The sequence below is a fragment of the Bufo gargarizans genome, chromosome 9, assembly GCF_014858855.1.
Source record: "Bufo gargarizans isolate SCDJY-AF-19 chromosome 9, ASM1485885v1, whole genome shotgun sequence".
NCBI lineage: Eukaryota > Metazoa > Chordata > Amphibia > Anura > Bufonidae > Bufo > Bufo gargarizans.
Genome location: NC_058088.1, coordinates 146451803 through 146478692, shown reverse-complemented (window position 1 = coordinate 146478692; position 26890 = coordinate 146451803). Strand labels below are relative to the sequence as shown.

At 44.5% G+C, this 26890-nt stretch overlaps 1 protein-coding gene and 1 long non-coding RNA gene across 7 annotated transcripts in view; one reads left to right on the top strand and one right to left on the bottom strand.

Moving 5' to 3' along the window:
- Nucleotides 1–26890, bottom strand: part of FRMPD3 (FERM and PDZ domain containing 3) — a 553251-nt gene that overhangs the window by 66521 nt on the left and 459840 nt on the right. The window lies entirely within an intron of this gene.
- LOC122919561 overlaps nt 1128–26890 on the top strand; it is a 64203-nt gene continuing 38440 nt past the window's right edge. The window contains exons 1-6 of one of the 6 annotated variants that reach the window (XR_006386806.1): nt 1128–1330; nt 11996–12136; nt 25000–25127; nt 25210–25337; nt 25421–25548; nt 25644–25737. This is a non-coding gene — a long non-coding RNA (uncharacterized LOC122919561). Of the gene's footprint in view, nt 1331–11556; nt 12137–16615; nt 16716–24999; nt 25128–25209; nt 25338–25420; nt 25549–25643; nt 25738–26890 lie in introns of those variants that run through there. The other 5 variants (XR_006386804.1, XR_006386803.1, XR_006386808.1 and 2 more) reach the window with 5 other exon arrangements.

Sequence of the window (26890 nt, the reverse complement as noted above, 5' to 3'; positions counted from 1 at the left end):
CCTCTTCAGAAGAATACCCCCTGTTAGACATGTGGGCAACTAAATTTAGGGGTATTCCCTGAGACTACCCAAGAAAAAAAAAGCAAACCTGTCTTACAAAGGGGAGCCTAGCGAGGTACCGGAGGCCGCTGCGGTTGATAAAAAATATCAAAACTGATTTTTTTTTATCGCCGCAGTGCGTGTAAAGTGAATGTGCAGTGATCAAAAAAAAATTTTTTTTTGTCACTGCGGTGGGGCGGGTGTGGGCAAACGCACGTGTGGGCGACCGATCAGGCCTGATCGGGCAAACACTGCGTTTTGGGTGGAGGGCGAACTAAAGTGACACTAGTACTATTATAGATCTGACCGTGATCAGTTTTGATCACTTCCAGATACTATAAAAGTACAAATGCTGATTAGCGATACGCTAATCAGCGAATAACGGACTGCGGTGCGGTGGGCTGGGCGCTAACTGATCGCTAACTACCTAACCAAGGGACCTAAACTATACCTAAAACCTAACGGTCAATAACAGTGAAAAAAAAAGTGACAGTTTGCACTGATCACTTTTTTCTTTTCACTTGTGATTGACAGGGGTGATCAAAGGGGTGATCAAAGGGTTAATTGGGGTTCAGGGGGGTGATCAGGGGCTAAAGTGTAGTGTTTGGTGTACTCACTGTGAAGCCTGCTCCTCTGCTGGATCCAACCGACGAAAAGAACCAGCAGAGGAGCAGGCAGCCATATATCAGATCATATTTACTAATATGATCTGATATCTGGCACTTTGATTGGCTTTTTTAAAAATCAGCAACCTGCCAGCCACGATCATTGGCTGGCAGGTTGCTGACGAAATACTCCTGTGCGAAATGCCGGCGCGAACTGCGCATGCGCGCGCGCATATTCGCGTCATCTCGCGTCTCGCGAGATGACGCATATATGCGTGACTGTGCGCAGCGCTGCCACCTCCGGACCGCACATCTGCGTTAGGCGGTCCGGAGGTGGTTAAAGGGGTTGGCCACTCTCTATGTATTTTCAGCAACTGTGTGGGAGGCAGGGAAAAAAGACATTTCCTAATATATGTCTTTAAGAAGATATGCCTATCTTTTAAACAATCTGAAGCCAAACACCCTGAGCCTCGTTCTGATGTGCAGACAGTCCGTCCATAGCTGCACGAGACATGGAGAAGATCCGTCCATTGGCTGCTGTGTAAATGCGCATGCCCAGTCAGCCCCTGCCACAGCTCCCTGCTCCTACTCTGTTTGTGTCAGACTTCTGAGCGGGAACCAGGCAGATCCCCTGTGAGGTAAACTGTACACTGCAAGTACCGTCCTACCTACAGCAGCCCCTGACGGTAGGTGTGCCCAGCTTGTCACTACTACAGCAGCCTTCCCCCCTGCAGCCCTCAATGTGCCTTATTATTTTCTTGAATAAGCGGAGGAGAAGATCTTGTGTGTGATTCCCCGATCCCCTCCTCCCCTCTCTGCAGCCCTCAATGTGCCTCCTTATTTTATTCTTGGCTAAACTCCAGACACCAAATGGACTAAGGGGTTAAAAACTCCTATCAAGAAACAGACCTTCAGACGTCAATGAGTCACTCACCAGCGGGAAACGAAGTGTCGGAAGATAGAGAGATCAGGCTGTTTGCAGAGCAGGTCACCACTGATAGAGGGGGGGGAGAGTGTTTGTCAGTGCTGGAGGTACATGTGCTGTGGATGTGCTGAGGTGAGGGGGATCGAGAACTGTATGCTGAGGTGGGGTGTTCTGTCAGAAAACCTCAGATTCCCTTATCCTGGCATTGTAATATTGTGTGCAGGGGGGCTTCATAATATTGTATAGGGGGACGAGGGACTGTGTAATATTGTATGCAGGAGTATTGTATGCAGGAGGGGGCTGAGTAATATTGTATGGGGGGGGACTGTGTAATGTGTGCAGGAGGGTGTTGAGTAATATTGTATGGGGGGGGACTGTGTAATGTGTGCAGGAGGGTGTTGAGTAATATTGTATGGGGGAGACTGTGTAATGTGTGCAGGAGGGTGTTGAGTAATATTGTATGGGGGAGACTGTGTAATGTGTGCAGGAGGGGGCTGAGTAAGGCTACTTTCACACTTGCGTTCGGGTGTCCTGCTTGTGAGCTCCGTTTGAAGGGGCTCACGAGCGGACCCGAACGCTTCTGTCCAGCCCTAATGCATTCTGAGTGGACGCGGATCCGCTCAGAATGCATCAGTCTGGCACCGTTTGTCCTCCGCTCCGCTCAGCAGGCGGACACCTGAACGCTGCTTGCAGCGTTCGGGTGTCCGCCTGGCCGTGCGGAGGCGTGCGGATCCGTTCAGACTTACAATGTAAGTCAATGGGGACGGGTCCGCTTGAAGATGACACCATATGGCTCAATCTTCAAACTGATCCGTCCCCCATTGACTTTCAATGTAAAAGTCTGGACGGATCCGCTCAGGCTACTTTCACACTTAGAAAATGTTATACAATATAATGCAGACGGATCCGCTCTGAACGCTAGTGTGAAAGTAGCCTTATATTGTATGGGGGGGACTGTGTAATGTGTGCAGGGGGATGAGTAATATCGTATGGGGGGGACTGTGTAATATTGTGTGCAGGGGGCTGAGTAATATTTTGTGTAATTTTGTATGCAGGGGGGGTGCAGTGTTATTATTTTTTGTATGCGGGGGGGGTGGGGTTCATTGTGATTTTTGTATGCGGGGGTGGGGTGCAGTGTGATTTTTTTTTTTTTGTATGCGGGGGGGGGGGCAGTGTGATTTTTGTATGCGGGGGGTGGGGGTGCAGTGTGATTTTTGTATGCGGGGGTGGGGGTGCAGTGTGATTTTGGTATGCGGGGGGTGGGGTGCAGTGTGATTTTTGTATGCGGGGGGTGGGGTGCAGTGTGATTTTGTATGCGGGGGGTGGGGTGCAGTGTGATTTTTGTATGCGGGGGGTGGGGTGCAGTGTGATTTTTGTATGCGGGGGGGGGGTGTGCAGTGTGATTTTGTATGCGGGGGGGTGGGGTGCAGTGTGGATTTTTGTATGCGGGGGTGGGGTGCAGTGTGATTTGTATGCGGGGGGGTGGGGTGCAGTGTGATTTTGTATGCGGGGGGTGGGGTGCGTGGATTTGCAGTGTGATTTTGTATGCGGGGGGGTGGGGTGCAGTGTGATTTTTGTATGCGGTGGGTGGGGTGCAGTGTGATTTTTGTATGCGGGGGTGGGGTGCAGTGTGATTTTTGTATGCGGGGGGTGGGGTGCAGTGTGATTTTTGTATGCGGGGGGTGGGGTGCAGTGTGATTTTTTGATTTTTGTATGCGGGGGGTGGGGTGCAGTGTGATTTTTGTATGCGGGGGGTGGGGTGCAGTGTGATTTTTGTATGCGGGGGGTGGGGTGCAGTGTGATTTTTGTATGCGGGGGGTGGGGTGCAGTGTGATTTTTGTATGCGGGGGGTGGGGTGCAGTGTGATTTTTGTATGCGGGGGGTGGGGTGCAGTGTGATTTTTGTATGCGGGGGGGGGTGGGGTGCAGTGTGATTTTTGTATGCGGGGGTGGGGTGCAGTGTGATTTTGTATGCGGGGGGGGGGGTGGGGTGCAGTGTGATTTTTGTATGCGGGGGGTGGGGTGCAGTGTGATTTTGTATGCGGGCTGCTATCTGGGGAGGCCACGTTGTATGTGACATGTTTTACTGAATAGAACAGGTTTTCTGTATGTTCTCCGCACCTGATATTTATTCTTATATATTTTCTACTGTACAAGTCAAAGTGAAAGCCACCCTTTTGACTATTTTTAATAAAAACTTATTGTTGAAACAACAAATTTTTTCAATATATTTTTGTTCATTTATTTTTATTTTTTTTCAGTTCTTCTGTGTTCTAGGCATTTGTAGCTGTGCATAGAGACTGACGCAGGCGTCTATAATGGTCAGTGTTGAGCGAAGCTTCAGTCGCTTCATCCTAAGTTTCTTTGTTCAAAACGTTGGTGTAATACTGTACAGTGATTTGTCTCCGTACAGTATTGGAATGTATGGGCCGTGAGGAGCCAAAGTAAGTTATTCACGAAGTTGCGCGAGACTTTATTGAATAACTCAGGTAGGTGATTTTTAAAGTTGAAAAACACTTTAAAACTATAAACTGAACTCTGTTTCGGTCCAGTCTAGTATTTCTGAACCGAAGCAGAGTTCAGTTTCAAGTTTTAAAGTGTTTTTCCACTTTAAAAATCAACTACCTGAGTTATTCAATAAAGTCTTGCGCAACTTCGTGAATAGCTTACTTTGGCTCCTCGGAGCACATACATTCTAATACTGTACAGAGACGAATCACTGTACAGTATTTCTCCTAAGTTTAGAACTAAGCGACTTCGGATGAAGCCTCCAACGCTCACTGCCCTCGACACCAACAATGGCCTAACGGACGCGCACATTGCACCGCCCCGCGGATCTGTGAGGAGCAGCGTTTACTGCTACAAGGGGACTCCCTGTACAATGTTTTAACCCCTTCCTGACCACCCAACGTAAATATACCTTGGTGGGTGGTTATTTAAATATGGCGGCTGCCCGCGAGCATCATAGCTGCTGTGTGCTGTTTTAACCCCTTAAGGACCCATGACGTACATGTCAAGAACCATGACATACATGTACTTCATGAGGTCTGTGGGTCTCTGGGGGAAGATCGGGGTGGAATCGCTGCACCATGGCTGCTCTTACTAGCAGGCCAGGCCATGCCAGGAAAGAGCAGCATGGTGCCGATCCACCCCCTTGCAGCTCCAAGCGCTGCAATTGGCTGATCAATGTGTTGGTCACATCGCAGCCCAGGAAGCTGTCAGCAGTTGTGGGGAGGGTCGGGTGGAGGTCATGGGACGGTGGATGTTGCTGAACTGGTCAGCACCGGTCACATCCTAGGTGAGGCAGGGGACACCAGTGTTTTGGGTTCTCTGCCAGCGCTGCGATTGGCTGGAACAACGCTCCAGCCAATGGCAGCGCTATAGCTGCACAGGAAGAGGCTGAACTTCCCTGCAAGCAGCCATTCTAGCTGATGACTGCATGCAGAGGATCTGTTCTGCTGTGGCTTGCTGGGACTTGTGCTGTACCACCACTACAAATTTAACCCTTTTGCTGCTGAAAAGAACAACAACATCTGGAATAGCTGCACAGATTTTTTGTCATTTGTAGCAGTTCCAGATCCCTTGTCCCTTTCCACCCCCCTTCCCCCCTCCCATCCTTTTTTTCCGGACACAAATTGGTCCGTGCATTATTTTTGCTGTGACCTCCAAGTGCTTTTCAGTGCGTACCTGCCTGATCAGCACCTGCGGATTATTTGTGCAGATTTTTTTGCCAATTTTTATTTATTTTTTGTTGAAAACACTACATACACATCCCTCACACAAAATAAAGGTTTACACGTTTCACACCCCCAAAAAAAAAAATGTCTCATTCATCCCAATGACTATGCTCAGCTGAAGAGGCATACGCCATGCTAGCCTCCGATACCGAGTCTGCAGTGAGGGAGAAGAGGATGCCACTTGCCTCTACTTCTCTACCTCCTGATCATCATCATCTGCTGATGAGGGACCCTCTAGAAGGTGCCCCAGGGTAGCAGCTGATGGAGCCCACATGGACCCCACCCCCTGAGAATTATCAGCCCCAAATTCCTGAGTTTGTGGGCCACTCAGGAATTCTGGTAGATTGTGCGGGCTTCACTGAGCTAGATTTTTTCAAAATCTTCTTCTCTGAATATTTTGTAAATATAATGGTGGCCCAAACCAATTTGTACGCCCAACAAGTCATTACTCAGAACCCTAGTGCGCCATATGCTAGGTTGGACCCCAGTATATGCAGCAGAGATGAAGAAGTTTTGGGGACTCGTGCTGCATATGGGCGTAGTAAAGAAGCCAAACGTTAGACAATATTGGAGTTCGGACATTTTCTACCAGACTCCAATTTACAGTCAGACCATGACCTGGGAGCGATTTGAATGGCAGCTAAAATCCATGTCTGCTAATTCAGGCCTGCAAAAAAAACATATTTTGCACTTTGCCTCTAGAGGCCTGCTGTGCGCCAATACAGCAAGGCTACGAGCACATATGGGGTGTTCGCAAAATGGGGAACATATACTGGTTGTTTTAGGCCATGTGATATTTTTATAGAGCAGGTAGTTACAAATGCAGCGATACCTAATATGTATACTTAAAAAATAAATAAATAAATACAATTTATTGCACTGGCCGGAATCAGTCTGTACCATCCTGGGGGCCGACTGCCTCTCCAATCTGCATGACAGCCAGCACAAGCACATGAAGAAGGTCATCATAACAAGCCTTCTATGCACCCGTCATGTTTGAAGAGATGTGTGTATATATATATATATATATATATGACACACAGACCTATAAGGAGTCATCACGTCTGTAACTACAAGCTGTATAAAAATATAACATAACCAACCGTCTCAGGTAAACGGCAAGAAAAAATGAGATATATATATATATATAACTAATAAAAAATTAAAAATTTTTGTCACCTAACATAACAAAAAGTGTAATGCCAAGAGATCAAAAAGTAATATGTACTCCAAAATAGTACCAATAAAACCATTCTCATCCTGCAAAAAATGGGCCCCTACATAAGACAATCGCCCAAAAAATAAAAAGTCTTTCAGAAAAAGGATAACTAAAATAAGATTTTTTTTTTTTTTAAATGCTTTCATTGTGTAAAACAGATTTTTTTTTAAAGGGATAATGAGACCTGGATTTTTACTATAGAGCTGCTAGATAGCCGCTATAGTGCTTATATTTAGGTAAAAAATATGTAAATGAGGCAAGTAAGGAGCCCAAAGGCTGTTACTAATGTTTCAGGAACCCAGCCAAACCCTCCGAATCTCCTCCTTGCTCCCGGAGGTCACCAAGTTAGAACACCGTAATCTTGCGCATGCGCGAGTACGCCGCATGTCAGTGCCGGCATCAGCCTCAGGGAATGAACTGCGCATGCGCTAGCTACGAGATTACAGAGTTCTAACTTAGTGACGTCCGGGAGCAAGGAGGAGATTGGAAGGATGCAGGTGGTGCTGTAATCTCGCAGCTAGCGCATGTGCAGTTAGTTCCCTGAGGCTGATGTCCACAGCTGTATAGGCAAAATCCAGGTGACAGAATCCCTTTTAAAAAAACTATACATATTAGGTATCGCTGCATTTGTAACTACCTGCTCTACAAAAATATCACATGGCCTAACCCCTCAGGTGAATGCAGTAAAACAATAAAAACTGTGTCAAAACAACCATGAAATAGATTTTTTTTTTACGAGATTGGTAAGGAAGAGGAATCCGGCAGGCAGTTCTGGCGATGGAACTGCCTCCCGGATCTGTCAAAACGCATGCAGACTGTTGGAATTTGTCAGATGGATCAGGATCCTAATCCGTATGACAAATGCATTGAAATGCCTGATCCGTTACTCAGGTGTCATCTGCAAAAAAAGGATTTGTTTTTTTTTTGCGGTCAGAGCATGTGCAGACCCAAATGCCGGATTTGTCGTTGCGGTAATTTTAATGCCGGATCCGGCACCAATGCAAGTCGGATCCTGCATTCCTGCATGTCTTCCAGAATTTAGGACAGAGATAATACCGCAGCATGCTGCAGTATTCTCTCCATTCTGATTAGTCAAAAAGACTGAACTGAAGACATCTTGATGCATCCTGTACGGATTGCTCTCCATTCAGAATGCATGGGGATGTGACTGATCAGTTTTTTTCCAGCATAGAGCCCTGACGATGGAACTCAATGCCGGAAAAGAATAACGCTAGTGTGAAAGTAGCCTAACTTTTTGTATATATATTTAGTTTATATTTCCTTCTTTGACAGGATTCAGTGCAGCTGGAGGGGAAGTAGGAGCGCTTCTGTTTGTATTTAGCTCAGCCTGTCACAGTTGACCCTACATAGGTGATAATTTAGTAATATGGAACTGCCAATATGGTATTCATCTAGAAAATTTGTATGATTCTCATCATTATGTTGACTTGTCTGTGATGAAATGACACCTGAGGTGCTGTTGTTACTATAGTATCACAGTTGGCCAGGGATGTCATGTGACCACTCCTCTGAAGATGCTTGCTGTGATGCATGCTGGGATTTTTACTTTCACTTTGCTGTAGCTCCACCCACACAGCCTGTCATCTATGGGAGCACACTATGCTGAACACATTAGAAAAATTATACATACACAGTATATCTATCATTATACTAATATCTCTTGGCTTTAGTTATTATCTGGGGCCATTTTTTTTTTTATGCATAAGGTGGCCAACCCCTTTAATTTGTGTTTGGGACAAAAGCTGAAAAAGGCTGCTGAAGTCAATTAAGTCTTTCCAGTAAACTTAGAATCTTCAGAAGTAGCCATATCAGTTTAGGCCAGCCAAGTTGAGAAGAAAAGGAAATAAAATATCTACAATTAGAGATGTCACCTGTGAGTCAATATTTAACTGTACTGTAATCACAGTACTACAATCATAATTGTCTGAAAGCACCTGTGTAGAACTGATATATACCACTATATGTCCACTGTATGTGTATAGTGATAACATTGGGCTATGTATAATATTTTTTATTCATATGATGGTAACCAGATTGCTCTGCCTCTGTCTGTAGCCCTACTATGCTGTTAACTTTGTCTTGGCTTCTAGCATCTCCTCTATTTAAGACCTTATCTCCCTGGCTATATTTTTAAGCCTTGGCACATTAAATATAAACAAACTCTGGTATGAATTAACTGGTATTATAGAAAGAACACCACTATTGGTGTTGCTATAAGGAGGAGGAGAAATCTCTCAGTGAATTGCATTCTGTCATTATATATTGCTTGTGCGTGAATGTCCTCTTCCTTGTTCTCCTCCTCCACCAGTTCCGCCCTCACAGGGCTCAGGTGGACATGAGATGTAGGCACCACGTCTCCTGTGCCCTGGCAAGCCAGATTCACCAGATTCTCCAGGACTTAAATGGAGTGGAATGACATCATTCATCCTGTAGTCCTGGTGACTGACAAATAAAGTGGCCTCATCAAATGGCCTGAGCAAACGGCAGGTGTCACACATGAGCTGCCACTGGCTAACATTGAAGTTACACAGGGAGTACCCCTGTTTGCCTGCATCGTCAAGAAATCATTCACAGCCTTCCTCTGTTCACATAGTCGGTCCAACATGTGGATGGTGGAGTTCCAATGTATGGAAGCATATGAGGCGTTGTTGGGGAACACTATTCTGCCTTTGTAGGAGGGTGTGTTTTGCATGGTAAGAGTGACGGAAGTGCATGCCCAGTTCCCTGGCCATTTTTAAGACATCTTGCAGTTAGGTGGAAGACTTCAGGAAGTGGTTACAATGTTCAACCAGATGAAAGATGTGTGCCATGCAGGGCACATGGGTCAGACCTCCTTTATGCAGCACCAACAGAATGTTCTTCACGTTGACTATGGTTCAGATCTTTAGTTGGCAAAGAGATAGCCAGGATTCGATTTCTTGTTGAACGATGCAGAGCAGTTTCTCTCTGGTGTGACTCCATTCGACCAGGTAGGCCAGGTGCAGAACAGTGTGACACTGCCATGCTCTGTATAGGTGGTATGCTGGAGGATCACTCAGAACTATGCCTACAGAGGAGGCTAAGGACAAGGTTGAGGATGAAAAGGCAGAGGTGGTCATTAGCAGAGCAATCACAGCTTGAGAATGCGGAGGCGGCATTGCCATCACCTAGCCAAGTTGCCGGTGAGCCTGGGCAGGAACTACATTTACCAAGAAGTAGTGATGAGTGGCAGGGGCAATATTCAAATTCATGATAATGCGTAATGCGCGTGAAATACAGGCATGGGTCACTTATGCTACATTTTTCAAGCTGGTATAAGTTTCCTGATACTGGAGAAAACGGTTGCCACGGCAGAACATTAGAATAGCTTTATATGCAGCTAGAGTGCTCCAATATATTTGCGCTTGCGAATTTTAGGCAATTAATGAATGAGCATATTTTTTCGCAATACGTTACACTTGTGACATCACAGCACTATGTCTGTAGCATGTATGTATGGACAGCAGAACCTATCAGCTACACTATAGATCAATCTAACCTACAATATCTCTCCCTATCTGAATTATATATATATATATATATATATATATATATATGTTAACTGTCTAATGTAATACAACAAAGCACAGAGCACAGCAATGACACTGCTGTCTCTTTCATAAATGCAATAAACTTTAGAAAATAGCTCCTGGGGAGGTTCTTATACAGTAATGGGTAGGCAACTTTTCTATTAGTTGCTAGGGATGTTGCTAAGCTGTGACAAAGCCTTCGCATTCGCCCACAAGCTAGAACAAGGAAGGGATGATCACCTGATGTGTACTGTGCTAAAATAACAACAACAACAAATGAATATTCATCATTGCTAATATATAGCACTATATTCTAAATATTATCGAATTCTCAAAGTGCCGATATTCGCGATAAAAATTCGTAATACGAATATTCGCGCTCAACACTATTACCTAGTGGTTCATAATGGATGGAATTTTTCCTCGACCATAGTTATAGCTCCACACGTCTGCGCTGCTGTGAACTGTACTAGTCACCGACAGGTTCAAAGACTGCCCCACCTTCTGTTTAACATACTGTACATGTGCAGGGCTGGTACAACCTTTTTGGGACTTTCCACCTTGGCTCGGCACACGTGCAGAGTCAACCACATGGATAGGGAGGGACTGTAGTACCAGCAACTTGGCAAGGAGCATGTTCAGCTTTTGGGCAGTTGGATGAGTGCACACATATTGTTGTATTTTGCAGTTGCCTCGGTGATTGATTGCTGCTGAAATGAGTAAGGAGGAAGAGCATTAGGACCAGTAGATGATGAGAAGGAAACACAGCTCCCTTCTGTTGAGGTGGTAGAGCCTTGACTGCCGGAAAAGGGTTGTGGTCTGTTAGATGATGCCTCAGGCTGTACCACAACATTGGCACCATAGTTTTCCAAGGCCACTTTATGGTGACTTTATATGTTGACTCATGGCCATGGTGCCAACATTGGCAACCTGGCCATGCTTACACTCTGCTGGATGAGCCACATGCTGCCACCCTGCTGCTGTCTCATGTGCAAGATGCCACCCTCACCCCCTGAGGATGATGAAGCCCCCACTTCACCTGGCTCCCACATGCGATCAGCTATTATCATCTACTACTGTCTGCATGTCACTGATGTCACAATCATCAGTCTCATGGCCAAGTCCTTGACCACTCACAACACCTGCTGCCATGCAACTCTAATCATTGCTGCTTGCCCACCTACAGTACAGAAGGAAACAGCGGATCTCTTCTCCAAATCTGGATTGGGCAGTAGCTGCTGACTGTCCTCCATAAGCTTGTCCTCGCTGAAAAGCGGAGCAGAGCCACCAGAATACAATACTTCCCGAGCAGAAGGAGCAGAAAAAGACATGTTCAGGACAGGTGGGGGCACAGAGCTTGTTTCTGGGCCATGCCTACTAAGCGTGGTGTCAGAGGAACCTGCTGACTCCTGGCTCTGGGTGTCTGATGTCACTTGAGATGATGGTGAATACTGAGTCAACTATTCAAGCACAGCTAGGTTTCTGGTCAAAACACGACCGCTGGATGACACTGGCAGCTCTGACCTGATGCTGTGACTGCTGCTACCACTCCACCTTCTTCTGTTGCTACTTCTGTCAGCTACAGTAACATTTTTGCCACTGCTGTTTCCCTTTGAAGGCCCTGGCACTGGTCCAGAGCTTGTCACATCTCTCCCTATTCTCAATTCAAAGTTAAATGGAGGCGACCATGTGGACTTCTTACTTTCACTTTATGGTAACTGGAAAAAAAATATTTTCAGATCACTCTAGGCGCTGCCAGAATATGGATTAAAGGAACATCAGGAGTGATGCGGTAGATTCACGATAATCTTTATTCACAGGGTTGTCAACGCATTTTTGGGACGGTGCATCCTCTTCATCAGGACAGTAATTTACAGTGATCTGAAAATATATTTTTTTCAGTTACCTGTCGAGCCTGTTGTTTGCTTTGGAGCTACACAGAGGACCACAGCTGCAGCCAAGGATAAAACCGCCTACTGGTCGGGATCATAAATAACCAAAAAAGCTATTTACAGCCGTTGTGACTCTTCACAACGCGATCTGGTAAGCACATTTGTGTTTTATTATTGTCAGTTTCGATTTGCTCAACACTAATTATAACCTAACACCTGTGCCTGTCACATTTGCAGCAGAATGATTATAATTCTTCATAGCCATGCCACAACATTTATTAGAAAACCTTCTCACAAGGATTAAGGTTGCTAAAGTTACGATCATGGATTGCGAATGTGGTTTGCAATAATAACACATTTAATTGTATAGTTTACAGTAGTGTTTTAAAGTTTGTAAACCCTTGATAATGTTCTATATTTCATAAGTGTGATCTAAAACGAAATCAGATTTTCACATAAATCTCAAAAGTAGATAACGATAACAAACTAGTTAAAGATATTAGACCTCGTCATTTATTTATTGAGGAAATTGATACAATATCACATGAATGTCCGTAAGTGGTGAAACTATGTCAGACTTTGCTTTCAGGATTTGGTGTGACCCCTGGTGCAGCAATAACTGCAACTAAATGTTTTATGATAATTGTATTTGTTGATTCGTTCTGTGTATCAGTTTGGGGGAATTTAGCCTTTGTAGCAAACTGCTTCAACTCTGTTATGTTTGTGGATTTCCTCCTGCTTCAGGTTCTTCCACATTCAAAACATGCCTTTTGGATTGAGGACAGGGATTTGACTCGGCCATTTCAAAACTTTAACTTTATTCTTCTTTAACCTTTCTTTGGCAGAACGACTTTTGTGCTTAGTGTTGTCTTGCTGTATGACCCAAATCCTCTGCACACTCAGCTCACAGAGACAGATGTTCTCAGACATGTCCTGAGAATTTGCTGGTATAATTCAGAATTCAATTATAGAAAAACTTCCTGGCCTAGATGCAGCAAAACAGGCCCAAACCATGATACCACCACCATTGTGTTTCACAGATAGGATGAGGTTTTCATACTGCAATGCTGTGTTTTTCTTTCTCCTATATAACGTGTCATAAAGCCAAAAAGTTCTATTTTGGTCTCACAAAACATTATTCCATTAGCCTTCTGGTTTGTCCAGGTGATATTAAGAAAACTACATTGGGAAGCAATGTTCTATCTGGAAAACAGTGGCTTTCTCCTTGAAATCCTGCTATGCACACCATTGCTATTCAGTGAACTAATGAACATTTAAGGGATTGTCTCATCTTGCCATTACTAAGGTGAGACAGTTGCAGCACCAGCGGGCCAGAAAACTGCTCCAGCACTCGCTATTTCAGTAGCTGCCATTTAGGTGAATAAGAGCTACGGAAACTGCATAACATAGCAAGCTATACCATTTTCGAGTTAGGGAAACAACATAGCTTCCTGTGCTACTCTGTTTCCGTAGCTCCCATGCACTGCATATCTGGCTACTGGTTAGGACTATGTGCAGCCAGCCAGTAGCGCAGGGGCAAAACATGAGGTGTATTGTGGACCGATGAGGGGCCAAATTATAACACACAGTTCATCAGTTTACTCACGGTTAGCAGATAGCCTCCCTGGGCTGGCAGAACAGTGTTGAGGTAAACAGCACGAAATCCTCCGGGGCATGCTCTGTGGTAGGGAAGCATCAGCCAAGATGGTGGTCGAGGTGCCCTTGATGTTAGGGGTGCTTAGGGTGCTTGTTGCGGCTGAGTCCCTTGATGGTTTTTGTCGTGACGCCAGTACCATTAATGGTGGTACAACCAATAGTGGTAATAAGGAGGTAGACAGTGGTGAAATGCAACTCACAACTTTTACTGTTGATGACTTTGGTTGCAGCAGTACAAAAATGCAGTCTCTTGATGTTACAGAGTTGATTCTGCAAATCCACTGTTTCTAGGCTTTTCAGGTTTTAGTTTGGAGCAGTGTTTTTTTTTTCGATATCAGTGCAATTTTGGGTGAGGTTGTCGGAGGCTATGGTATCCTTCACCTGAATATCCCAAAGGTCCTTGATGCCTGTTTTGTGGCTTTTATCCTTTGGATGTATATAAGTCCTTTTTCTCTTGTTCCTTTCTGGACTAAACTTTCATTAGAGCAGAAGTGCTAGATCTGCACTCTTTCACTCTTAGTATCAGTCTATTAAGTACTGATCTCCACACTGACCTGTCTCCACTTATCTGAACTCTGGTCTCAACAGACTAACTAGGCCTGACCTAGGTATATATAGAACCTAAGTTATATCCCCATCTAGTGGTGGGATATATAAATTACACCTAATCTGCCTGGTAACAAGGATTTTGCAGATATAATAGTACAAAGTCATACTATACAACATAATACAGTTTCAAATATAAAAAGTTCTTTTAAGCAGTGCCCACACACACGTAGTGTGATGCTGCATACTCCCATGGTAAAATGTAAGTCAACCTCGACACATTCTTGACGCAATGTTGTATCTTCCTGTAAGACATAAAAAGGGAAAAGCATGCATGCATAGGAAAATAATGCCATAACTTCCATTCTTGTACTACTTGTACCTGCAAGTAAAATGGGTTAGGCAAGCATATCTCAGGCAACAACGAAATGTGACAAATGGGGTAACACATTTTTTTTCGTAATACCGCTGATGTACCGGAAACCAAAATTGTCCATAACGATGAAGAGAAACAAAAACAAACATCTCAGGAGGCTCACAGAGTATGAGTAAATGGGCTTAAGTAAATGTCAAAATGGAATATCACGGAGGCTCAGGTACGTTAAATTCTATCTCTGGGTGCAGACTTGAACATTGCAAACAAGCAAATGGTCCTTAAGGAAAGTGGAACAAGATAACTGTAGATTAGTCCTTTTTCTGGATCGCTGGAACTCCAGATAAGTTAAGGGTGTCCTCAGTGTTGAATTAACATAGCTGTAAATTAACTTCTCGGCTGCTGGAGCAGGAAATCTCTGTAACGGACTGGTGGCTGTCCTCTTGTGCTCCTTTCAGATCTACGAAACGGCTGAGACTCTTCAGACCTTGCTTCCGGGGAACTTGAGGTTTCCTGAGTTGCAGTAACTTCAGCTTCTGGTTGAAGTGTTGGGGTGTTGGTCTTAGCAGGCACTAAGATGTTGAGCCATGGAGTTAGTTAAGAACCATTGCAGAGGCTAATAATGTTTTTTCCAAAGGACTGTATTGGTCCCTCTGGCTCAGTTTGTTTTTCCAGTTCTGGCTCAATGGGTGGAATTTCTTCTGGAACAGCTTCTTCTTGCAAAGTTTCTACTGGAGTGTCTTCTTTAAGACAATTTTAGGCGATTTTGATGTACTACCCGGGATTTGTCCTCTTGGGTAATCTCATACGTATTTTCTGGATTGAGAATAGCAGTGATGGTGTAAAGTTCTCTCTCCCATATGCTATCTAGTTTGCTGGGTTGATGGTTATTTTTTAACCAGACACGATCACCAATTTTGAGAGGTTCTGCCTTGGCAGATTGATTATAGTCCTTCCGTTGTTTTTCTTGGGCATGTCCCATGCGTTGTTGAACAATCTCTTGTTGTGCATCAATCAAACGTCTTTGGTGTTCAGTCACCCAATCAGTTTTTGGTAGGGAGTTGATTGCATCAGGCACTTGTACGCCCAAAGTGTGGTCAGCAGGTAATGTACCTTGTCGGCCAAACATAAGGTAATAGGGTGTCTACCCAGTAGAACAATGAATAGTGTTGTTGTAGGTATACATCAGCTGAGGCAATAAAGTAGGCCAATCATTTCTTGTAGCAGGTTGTACTGCTCTTAACATTTCAATTAGGGTTTGGTTCATCTTTTCACAAAGTCCATTCCCATGGGTATGATATGCTGTGTTCCTGATTTTCTGACAGTTGTGAAAGGTAAACAGTTCTTTGAAGGGTTGTGATTCAAAGGCAGATCCCTTATCTGTGAGGATTCTCTGGAACATTCTCGACACCATTTTTCAATGTCTCCTCTCATCCCAATCCAATAGAATCTTCTACGGATGGTGGCTTCTGTTTTCTGCACGCCAAAGTGTCCTGATTGATCATGATACATCTCCAGAATGATTCTTGCATCACGGCGTGGTATTAGGATTTGATATAGACGATCCCATGTAATGGGGTCTAAACAGGGGCGTAACGATCGCGGTCGCAGAGAGTGCGACTGCGACCGGGCCCGGCGGGAAGGGGGCCCGCTGCAGGCCAGCAAGTGCTTGCGGCGGCAGGCGGGCCCTGCGAAACTAATCTGTGCTCACTGCTTGATTCACCTGCGCTCACGCTGCCTGTGTGTACCGTCCTCCCTCACTCAGCTGGTGCTGCCGCTCCTCCGCCGGGCCCTCCCTCAAGCTACACACGCCCACAATACACCCACATGACCACGGCCGCGTGACCCGTCCCTCCGCTCACGCGAGATGAGAGTCTCTGACGTCAGGACAGGAGAGTAGACTCTAGGCGCACAGGCGCAGCAAAAGCCCGCCAGAGAGCAGATTTAAAAGAGGCAGAGCCCCGCCCCCCAGCAGTGTGTGCCTGTGCCAGCACAGATTAGAGGGCTCAGGGCACGATTCTCCGAGGAAGAAAGAAGAGGACCAACCGACCGACAGACAGACACCAAGGGCGAGCGCTGGGCATTGCAGCAGAAGTACTGCACTCCAGGACCATCTTCTCCTGCCTCACTGCCTGCTGGACTGGTCTATAGACTGGTAGGTAGTATTAGTAATGCAATGATTCATCCATGTTGTCCCCTGATCATCCATCCATCCGCCACACCCCCTGAATTCAGACATTATTATCGTCTGAAATCAGGGCTGGAGTGGGGCCGATGGATGGATCATCAGTGGACGGTAATAAATTATTGCTGTTCACTCATGATCCATCCATGATCCGCCCCACCCGCATCCTGATTTTAGACATTATTACCACCCACTGATCATCCATCCATCCGCCCCACCCACGCCCTGATTTCAGACATCATTACCGTCCACTGATCATCCATCCATGATCCGCCCCACCCCCTGAATTCAGACATTATTATTGTCTGAAATCAGGGCCGGGGTGGAGCCGATGGATGGATCATCAGTGGATGGACGGTAGTAATGTCTGAAATCAGGGCCGGAGTGGGGCCGATGGATGGATCATCAGTGGGCGGTAATAAATTAGTGCTGTTCACTCATGATCCATCCATGATCCGCCCCACCCGCATCCTGATTTCAGACATTATTATTACCGCCCAGGCGCCCACTGATCATCCATCTATCCATCCGTCCCACCCTCACCCTGATTTCAGACATCATTACCGTCCACTGATCATCCATCCGCCCCATGGATGGATCATCAGTGGCCGGACGGTAGTAATGTCTGAAATCAGGGCCGGGGTGGGGCCGATGGATGGATCATCAGTGGATGGTAATAAATTATTGCTGTTCACTCATGATCCATCCATGATCCGCCCCACCCGCATCCTGATTTCAGACATTATTATTACCGCCCACAGATCATCCATCCATCCGCCCCACCCCCTGAATTCAGACATTATTATTGTCTCAAATCAGGGCCGGAGTGGGGCCGATGGATGGATCATCAGTGGACGGACGGTAGTAATGTCTGAAATCAGGGCCGGGGTGGGGCCGATGGATGGATCATCAGTGGATGGTAATAAATTATTGCTGTTCACTCATGATCCATCCATGATCCGCCCCACCCGCATCCTGATTTCAGACATTATTATTACCGCCCACAGATCATCCATCCATCCGCCCCACCCCCTGAATTCAGACATTATTATTGTCTCAAATCAGGGCCGGAGTGGGGCCGATGGATGGAACATCAGTGGACGGACGGTAGTAATGTCTGAAATCAGGGCCGGGGTGGGGCCGATGGATGGATCATCAGTGGATGGTAATAAATTATTGCTGTTCACTCATGATCCATCCATGATCCGCCCCACCCACATCCCTGATTTCAGACATCATTACCGTCCACTGATCATCCATCCATCCGCCCCACCCCCTGAATTCAGACATTATTATTGTCTCAAATCAGGGCCGGGGTGGGGCCGATGGATGGAACATCAGTGGACGGACGGTAGTAATGTCTGAAATCAGGGCCGGAGTGGGGCCGATGGATGGATCATCAGTGGGCGGTAATAAATTATTGCTGTTCACTCATGATCCATCCATGATCCGCCCCACCCGCATCCTGATTTTAGACATTATTACCACCCACTGATCATCCATCCATCCGCCCCACCCACACCCTGATTTCAGACATCATTACCGTCCACTGATCATCCATCCATCCGCCCCACCCCCTGAATTCAGACATTATTATTGTCTCAAATCAGGGCCGGGGTGGGGCCGATGGATGGAACATCAGTGGACGGACGGTAGTAATGTCTGAAATCAGGGCCGGAGTGGGGCCGATGGATGGATCATCAGTGGGCGGTAATAAATTATTGCTGTTCACTCATGATCCATCCATGATCCGCCCCACCCGCATCCTGATTTTAGACATTATTACCACCCACTGATCATCCATCCATCCGCCCCACCCACACCCTGATTTCAGACATCATTACCGTCCACTGATCATCCATCCATCCGCCCCACCCCCTGAATTCAGACATTATTATTGTCTCAAATCAGGGCCGGGGTGGGGCCGATGGATGGAACATCAGTGGACGGACGGTAGTAATGTCTGAAATCAGGGCCGGAGTGGGGCCGATGGATGGATCATCAGTGGGCGGTAATAAATTATTGCTGTTCACTCATGATCCATCCATGATCCGCCCCACCCGCATCCTGATTTTAGACATTATTACCACCCACTGATCATCCATCCATCCGCCCCACCCCCTGAATTCAGACATTATTATTGCCATTGTCTGCAATCAGGGTGGGGGTGGGGCAGATGGATGGCTCATCAGTGGACGTTAATAATGTCTGGAAAAAAAAAATTGGTATCACTGGAGGTAGTCCATGGATACACAAAAAACCTGCAACTGATTTTTTTTTTTTTTTTTTTTAAACTTAACTGAGCCGAACAGAGCCTACGGGTGTTAGGTTTCCCCTAAGGTTTTTTTAAGCTGAGACAAAAGTCCTTCATGTAGGAAACCTAACGGAATGCTTTATAGTTTATGGGGTCGTGACGGTCCTGTCACTGTGTGCTTCACTGTGATTGGGTTGCCACGTAGGCAGGCTGTTTGAGGCTGCGCACTGGATGCGGTATCCATTGTGAACAGCTTGTGTATGGTTTTTCTCTACCTGTTCATGTTTTCGGTTTGTTTCCGTGTTGGCTGCCATGGGCAACGTCCGGTGCTTTTGCTTTGTATCCTGGGGTTTGTTACTCCTGGCCTGATACGGTTAATCTCCCTTTTCTGTTCCTGGTTGTATCCATTCAGGTGCGCTTGTTAGGCACCTAAGGTATTTCATCCTACATCCGGTCTTTTCTGAGGTCGGCCTGTCTTATGTCTTGCTGGGTGGTTCACCCTTCTGCTCTGTCAGTCCGCCTATGTTTTGCCTTGCTATGCATAGCCCCCTGCTGCTGACCCTAGGGGTCCTGCCATCTACACCTCGGTGTGGTGCCTCCTGGTTCTGTATATTTGTCCTGTTCCTGTCCTGTAGTGAGTCGCCTAGCAGTGCTCTAAACTAGGGTATTCCCACGATAACTTTATTAAGAAGTTCATAGCAATAATGATGTACAGTGGGTACGGAAGTATTCAGACCCCCTTAAATTTTTTACTTTTTGTTATATTGCAGCCATTTGCTAAAATCATTTAAGTTCATTTTTTTCCTCATTAATGTACACACAGCACCCCCCCCCCCATATTGACAGAAAAATACAAAATTGTTGACATATTTGCAGATTTATTAAAAAAGAAAAACTGAAATATCACATGGTCCTAAGTATTCAGACCCTTTGCTGTGACACTCATATATGTAACTCAGGTGCGGTCCCTTTCTTCAGATCATCCTTGAGATGGTTCTACGCCTTCATTTGAGTCCAGCTGTGTTTGATTATACTGTTTGGACTTGATTAGGAAAGCCACACACCTGTCTATATAAGACCCTACAGCTCACACTGCATGTCAGAGCAAATGAGAATCATGAGGTCAAAGGAACTGCCTGAAGAGCTCAGAGACAGAATTGTGGCAAGGCACAGATCTGGCCAAGGTTACAAAAAGATTTCTGCTGCACTTAAAGTTCTTAAGAGCACAGTGGCCTCCATAATCCTTAAATGGAAGACGTTTGGGACGACCAGAACCCTTCCTAGAACTGTCCGGCCAAACTGAGCTATCGGGGGAGAAGAGCCTTGGTGAGAGAGGTAAAGAAGAAGCCAAAGATCACTGTGGCTGAGCTCCAGAGATGCAGTCGGGAGATGGGAGAAAGTTGTAGAAAGTCAACCATCACTGCAGCCCTCCACCAGTTGGGGCTTTATGGCAGTGTGGCCCGACTGAAGCCTCTCCTCAGTGCAAGACACATGAAAGCCCGCATGGAGTTTGCTAAAAACACCTGAAGGACTCCAAGATGGTGAGAAATAAGATTCTCTGGTCTGATGAGACCAATAACTTTTTGGCCTTAATTCTAAGCGGTATGTGTGGAGAGAACCAGGCACTGCTCATCACCTGTCTAATACAGTCCCAACAGTGAAGCATGGTGGTGGCAGCATCATGCTGTGGGGGGGGGGGGGGGGGGGTTCAGCTGCAGGGACAGGACGACTGGTTGCAATCAAGGTAAAGATGAATGCAGTCAAGTACAGGGATATCCTGGAGGAAAACCTTCTCCAGAGTGCTCAGGACCTCAGACTGGGCCGAAGGTTTACCTTCCCACAAGACAATGACCCTAAGCACACAGCTAAAATAACGAAGGAGTGGCTTCACAACAACTCCATGACTGTTCTGGAATGGCCCGGCCAGAGCCCTGACTTAAACCCAATTGAGCATCTCTGGAGAGACCTAAAAATGGCTGTCCACCAACGTTTACCATCCAACCTGACAGAACTGGAGAGGATCTGCCAGGAGGAATGGCAGAGGATCCCAAAATCCAGGGGTGAAAAACTTGTTGCTTCTTTCCCAAAAAGACTCATGGCTGTATTAGATCAAAAGGTGCTTCTACTAAATACTGAGCAAAAGGTCTGAATACTTAGGACCATGTGATATTTCAGTTTTTCTTTTTTAATCAATCTGCAAAAATGTCAACAATTCTGTGTTTTTCTGTCAATATGGGGTGCTGTGTCTACAATATGGGGTGCTGTGTCTACAATATGGGGCGCTGTGTGTACAATATGGGGCGCTGTGTGTACATTAATGAGTGTAAATTAATTAATGAATGAAAAAAAAATGAACTTAAATGATTTTAGCAAATGGCTGCAATATAACAGAGTGAAAATTTTAAGGGGTCTGAATATTATCCGTACCCACTGTATATCATGAAAAATACCCATTTAAAAGAAATGGGTATTTTGACACTTGAGGCCACAAGGAGACACGTTATACTGTATGAATGCTGCCACTGACTCGGGGACTGCTCTGGAGTGGCACCTGGCAACTACCTGCAGCCAAGCCTATCCTCACCATCAGAGGCTCTAGTGAAGACCAGGTAGTTGCTTAGTCACGCCCCTCCAGAGTATAGCCAGTCAGTGGCGCAGTGGGTCCACACCCGCTGATCTGTAACAGTAACTGAGGCACTCCTGTTATTGTCTTGTACGTCTGTTACCTTGTATTAAAATTCCCTGGCCCTTGATCCATTTCGCCTGTTTTCTTTATGCCTGATGTCACAAAGGTGCGCTTAGGTCTCCGGCATGTGACGGGTCTGTAGGCTCAGTTCGGCTCAGGTTTGTAACAAATCTGTCCTTTTCGTTCTTCTGTACCAATAATGGAGTAGTGTCTCCCCAACAATTGGGGTGTGCCTCACTAGTGAGTTCTGTATTTCAGTTGGAAAAGAACTGTTTTATGCCATTGTTGCCGTTTTTTCAATCTCAAAGTCTTTAAAACTCAGGCAATTTTCATATTTAATTTGCAGATTAAATAAATTTGTGTCGCAGCAACTAACCTAATCCACCATAATGTCGTCTTACCATCATATGAGTGGCTCACAAAAACGCAAAAGAAAAAGGGAAGATGAGAAAAAAACTCAGAAACTCCCAAAAATAAGCAGCTATTTTTCACAGGCTGCTGGTGCTTCTGGTGGTTCTGCAACTACTGAGACCATAACTGGTCAGTGTGAGGACATAAGTGAGAGACCTTCTACTAGTACAGTTATTGAAAGCTCTCAATCGTTGATGGAGGAGGATAGTATCCACAGTGAAACATGTAGCTTCAGTCCTAGCATTGAAGAAGTGGAGCCGCATACAAGTGCCAGTATATCTGAAGTACAAGAAAGTTTAGAAAGTGAAGATGCTGGCACTGTCTGTATAGAACGTACTTTACTTGGAGAAAAGTATGTTACAGATAGGGGACATTTTCCCATTACAATAAAAGACCCCAACATAAAAAAATTTATTCTTTCTAATGGCCCCTGCAGACCTAACGGGCCATTTCCCAGAGATAACGATAACAGGTGTTTCTCTGAGAAGTACTATGACAGAATTACAAAAGCAGGCCATAAGATTCCTGTCATGTGGTTATGCTACTCTCCAAAGCTAAACGTTGCTTATTGCGAGCCATGCTGGTTATTTGGTGATCGTAAAAGATTAGGCTTTGAACCTGCATGGGCTAAAGGAATAAAAAAATGGCAAAGGCTCTCAGCAAAAATACAGATTCATGAAGCTTCCCAAGCTCACATGGACGCTTGTATTGTGTATGATCAATGGAGGAGAAAAAAAAACATAGATGCAGAGACTGAAAGACAAATTTTAAAAGAGAAAAACTTTTGGCGACAAGTCCTTCATCGAATAACCAATGTGACCTTAACCATGGCAATGTCTAATCTAGCTTTCCGTGGTCATGTCGAAAAAATAGGCGAGAGTAATAATGGCAACTTTCTCTCTATTGTAGAGCTGCTCGCAGAATATGACCATGTTTTGAAGGAGCTACTCCAGTTACCGCAGGGGACAGCTAAATACCTAAGCCCCAAAATACAAAATGAAATAATAGATATCCTTTCAAAAAAAGTAGAAGAAGGCATTGTGAGTGAAATTAAAGCCTCCAATTTTTATTCAATAATTATGGACACAACACAAGATGTTTCTAAAGTTGACCAATTAAGTCAAATATTCCGATATGTGACTGTAAGCAGAGACAAAACCCAAAGGGCAACTGCTATAGCTATACAAGAAGCATTTTTAGGTTTTCATGTCGTAGAAGACCCTAGTGCTGCAGGACTTGAAAATGACATTATAAAATGTATAGAAAGTAGAGGTTTACAGCTATCAAAATGTCGGGGGCAGGGTTATGATGGTGCTGCCACCATGAGTGGAGTATACTCGGGTGTTCAAACTCGCATTCAAAAGAAAGAAAGAAATGCCTTGTACATTCACTGTGCAGCCCACAACCTTAATTTAGTTCTACAAGATGCCGTGAGCCACGTACCTGAGGTGTCAAGATTTTTTGAGGTGATACAGAGTTTGTATGTTTTTTTTGGAGAAAGTATCACCCGATGGTCTGTTCTTCAGTCACTAACCACTGAATCCTCTGTGACCCTAAAAAGACTGTGCCCAACACGATGGTCATCCCGTTATGACTCGCTGCTTGCCCTACGCTTTCGGTTTGTTGATGTCCTTAAAGCACTGTCTAAATTAATATTGACTTCGACCAAAAGTAAAGAGAGGGAAGAGGCCAGGGTCCTTAGGAATAAAATTGAATCTTTTGAGTTTGTCTTCCTACTTGTTCTACAGAGTAAAGTTCTGGAGCATATAAATGCAATATCAAAGGTTCTGCAGTCAGAACATATGGATCTGTGCAATGCAGCCCATTTAATTCATAATGCCATTGAAGCTCTTAGCAGCTACAGGAAGCAATTTGAAGATGCTAAAACAACAGCTATCAAACTTGCTGAGAAGTGGGGAATTCCTGCAATGTTTGTAATTAAAAGAGTGCCCAAAGTAAAGCGCCATAGTGGGGAGCTATGTTTGGACGAAAGACTGCAAGACCCAGAGAAGAGATTTAAAACTACTATTTTTTATGCTACTTTAGATGTAATAACATCCCAGTTATCAAGCAGATTTGGTAGCATGAACACTGTAGTTGAAAGATTTCGGATCATTCAGCCACGTGTGCTGGCGACTGAATCAGAGGATAACTTGTTTCAAGCTGCACTGCAATTTCAGCATTATTACCAAGATGACATATCTTCCGATTTCGCAGGGCAATTGGTTAGTTTTCGGAGCGCACTGCAAAATGAGATCTCTGAGCTCCACACAGTTAAAGATTTGGCACACCTGCTTATAATTGACAATGCTGCTTTGTCATCTACCCTACCGGATGTATGTACAGCTTTAATACTTTTCCTCACATTACCAGTGACGGTGGCATCTGCAGAAAGATCATTTTCCAAATTATCTCTGATTAAAAATTACTTGAGAAACAGCATGTCACAACAACGGCTTTCTGGCCTTGCCCTTCTAAGCATTGAGAATGAAAGAGCAAGAAAACTGGACATTCCAGCTATTGTTGACAAATTTGCTGAGTCTAAAGCGAGACGGCGCAACTTCTAGTAATATGTATTTTGCGTAAGTGAGCAGTTTGTTGGGTACAGGGAGTTATATTATCAAAGTTCATACTAACCCAGTTCAATTTATTCAACTTTGGTTGTACTAAACAGTTAACTAGTTTGGTTCTATTTTAGCTGCCTTCTTTTTGGTAACAATGATGCAGATTAATAAACAATTCTGATGTTGTTACACTCTAAAACACAACGACCGCCTTTGAACTATTTGAATACAGCACTGGTTTCTGCACAACAAAAGCTTAATATCAAAAAGAAGGCAGATGTTACCAACATCAAAAATACTTAACATAATTACTAAATGCTACCATCTCCTTTCCTACAGTGAGAACAAATTGGTTCCTTTCTACTTGATGCCTCCTCGTTGGACCTGGCTGGTTAATTTTGATGTTTCATTTGGATTTCTGTTCTGGTTGAGAAGCACAACTCGTGCTTATTCACAATCAAATTTTGGTAAGTAAAAAATTTATATAATTTTATATTTAACATATCTAATTATGCAACTTAATAAATGCTACCATCTCCTTTCCTACAGTGAGAACAAATTGGTTCCTTTCTACTTGATGCCTCCTCGTTGGACCTGGCTGGTTAATTTTGATGCTTCATTTGGATTTCTGTTCTGGTTAAGAAGCATGACTCGTTCCTTTTCACATTCAAATTTTGGTAAGTAAAAAAATGTATATAATTTTATATTTAACATATCTAATTATGTCACTTAATAAATGCTACCATCTCCTTTCTTACAGTGAGAACAAATTGGTTCCTTTCTACTTGATGCCTCCTCGTTGGACCTGGCTGGTTAATTTTGATGTTTTATTTGGATTTCTGTTCTTGTTAAGAAGCACAACTCGTACTTATTCACAATCAAATTTCAGTAAGTAAAAAAATGTATTATATTTGAAATTCTTATCTAATTAGGCACCAAACTGACAGCCAATATTCTGTGATTATTATATTTTTTAATTGTAGGTGATTTACCAAGATATGGGTCAAGAAGCTTATGCCTTATGTGGAGAATCTTTGTTCTGGAACGCTTTTAACATTTTTTTCTATATTTTATATGGTAACATTAAAAAAAAAAATTAAAACCCCTATCTCCTTCTATTTAATATTCAACTACAACACTTTCAAACCGGGAGGGGGTGGAGTCTTGGCGGGGGTGGAGTCTTGGCGGGGGTGGAGTCTTGGCGGGGGTGGAGTCTTGGCGGGGGGGCCCCAATTTAAAGTTTGCCCTGGGGCCCATAGAACTCTAGTTACGCCACTGGGTCTAAAGTTCTTCTTAATAGTAGGCCCTTTTGTAGAAAGAGGTGTTTTCTGTGTCTCCATAGTTTTGACAACTCTAGATCAGCATTCTTCCTGCGGATTCTTTCAGGAGTTCTTCCACTGGTGAAGAAATCTTGCAGTTCTCCTAACACTCTACTTTCATTTTGTAGCTTGATCCATCTTTCTTTGTCTACATGGAATTTTGGATCCACTTGCTGCTGAAGGTTGAAAACCTTTTTCCCTTTGACAGTGATGCTGTCTTGGTGGGCAAAGTTGTTGTAGAAGGATGGCATTTCTACCTCTTCCCAAACATCTTCTTGTGAAGTAGGGTCTTCTTTGGTCGGCAGATGGGATAATGCATCCGCATTTTCGTTTGCTTTTCCTGTTCTGTACTTTACGGTAGTTAGCAAGGCGTGAGGCCCATCTTTACCCCAACGCTCCTAACTTGGCGGTTTTAAGATGTGCTAGTGGGTTGTTATCAGTGAAGGCCACGAAGGGTGTTGCGGCAAGATAATCTTAAATTTTTTCTGTAACAGCCCACACAAGTGCGAGAAATTCCAATTTGAAGGAACTGTAGTTTTGGTCGTTTCTTTCAGCACCTCTAAGAGATCTACTAGCGTAGGAAATGACTCTTTATTTACCTTCTTGTACTTGTGACAAAACAGCTCCCAGGCCTTTCTTACTTGCATCTGTGTAAAGATGAAATGGCTGTTGATAATCCGGATAACCTAAAATTGGTGGTTCTGTTAACTTCTTTTTCAGGAGCTGGAAGGCAATTTCTCTTTCAGTGTTCTATTCAAATGGTATTGGAGATTTCTGATATCTTTTAGGATGCCCTCTCAAAAGTTCCAATATTGGCTCTGCAATTTGGGCAAAGTGAGGAATGAAACATCTGTAATATCCTGCAAAACTGAGGAAACTTCTTACTTCCTTCACTGTAGTGGGAGTAGGCC